The sequence below is a fragment of the Pyrgilauda ruficollis genome, unplaced genomic scaffold, assembly GCF_017590135.1.
Source record: "Pyrgilauda ruficollis isolate IOZ18807 unplaced genomic scaffold, ASM1759013v1 scaffold701, whole genome shotgun sequence".
NCBI classification, from domain to species: Eukaryota; Metazoa; Chordata; class Aves; order Passeriformes; family Passeridae; genus Pyrgilauda; species Pyrgilauda ruficollis.
Window position 1 is genome coordinate 19,303 of NW_024528834.1, and position 1,435 is coordinate 20,737.

Genomic DNA, 1,435 nt, shown 5'->3' on the forward strand with positions numbered 1-1,435 from the left:
GCCAGTAAAGAGACGAAGTGAATGTTAAAAGGAGTGCGAGAATCCCCCGGGATAACTGGGACTGGGTCTCAGGGAGGGGTTGGATCCCTCGAAGGAAGGGAGTAGAGAAGTTTCCTAGCCCAATCCACTAGGAAATGGGACAAAAGGAAGGGACCCCTAAAAATTCTGCTGGATTGAGGGATAAGAGTGCCCAAGAGCATCCAGAATTAAAACCTGCTAGGTTGAAGGATTAACACTCCAAGACCATCCAGGGTTGAGCAAAATTCTGCCGGATTGAGAATATGCCCAAGAGCATCTGGGGTTGGACAACACAGCTGGGTTGAGGGATATCCAAGAGCACTGGGACTGGCCAGTAACACCTAAAATTGTAATAAGTTATTTGAAAGTAAAAGGTACCTTATTGTTGTCTTGTGTGTGAGAGTTAAACACAAAATCAGCCTCAACTTCCCGGGCAGGTGGGAAGGGGGGGCTGTGGAAAGAGGTGCATGTGACCCGCAAACAGGCCATTGTTCTCCCAGACGCATGGAGAGGGCTGTGGCTAGAGAGTGTGTGACACCCACACAGCCTCACAGGTGAACTGGCACCAGAGGCACCAGAGCCAGGGCCCTTCCCAGAGGCCCAGTGATACTGAAACCCGGAGGCCAACCCCAAGGCAAGGGGGGGCCACAGGGACCCGTGATTCTCTGAAAACAGGGATCTGCTTGGGATCCTGAGGGTGTAAAAGAATGTGTGAAAGTGAATGAGAAATAAAAGTGAGTGAATGTAGACGAATGAAAGTATATGTAATGTAGATTGTGTATTTTAAGCTTCACTATATCTCCTTGGAGGGAGGTGTATTGTATTGGAAAGCAGTGTGAGAAAAAGGTTTTTTTATTTTTGTGTGTGTGTGTAGTTGAAAGAAAAGTGGTATTTAGGTTGTCAGTGAAAGTAAAAACAGAGGGAGGGGATGAATAGACAAGATCTCGAAAATGGAACAGAAAACCAGTAAGGTAGGGTATGCAGTAGTTGATGGGAAAAACATGCAAACTATAGAAAAAGGGAAATTAACCTTAAACTAGTAAGCCGAAACTTCTGAATTATATGCTTTAAAAAGAGCATTAGAATATTTAACACAAAAGAAAGGAACTATATATACTGATTCAAGGTATACCTTTAGAGTAGTACATACCTTTAAAAAATTTGGAAAGGTAGAAGATTACTTAATTCAAGAGGAAAAGGATTAGTACATTAGGAACTTGTTTTAGAGATTTTAGAGGCATTAAAATTACCTAAAAGAGATAGCTATAGTACATATTAAGGGACACCAAAAGGGAAAGACCCCAGAAATAAGAGGAAATAATTTGGCAGATCAGGAAGCTAAGGATGAAGCAGAGTGAAAAACGCCAATCACTTGCTTAAAAAATTAAAGCACTTTGTGAGGTTTGGAGAGCCAGCA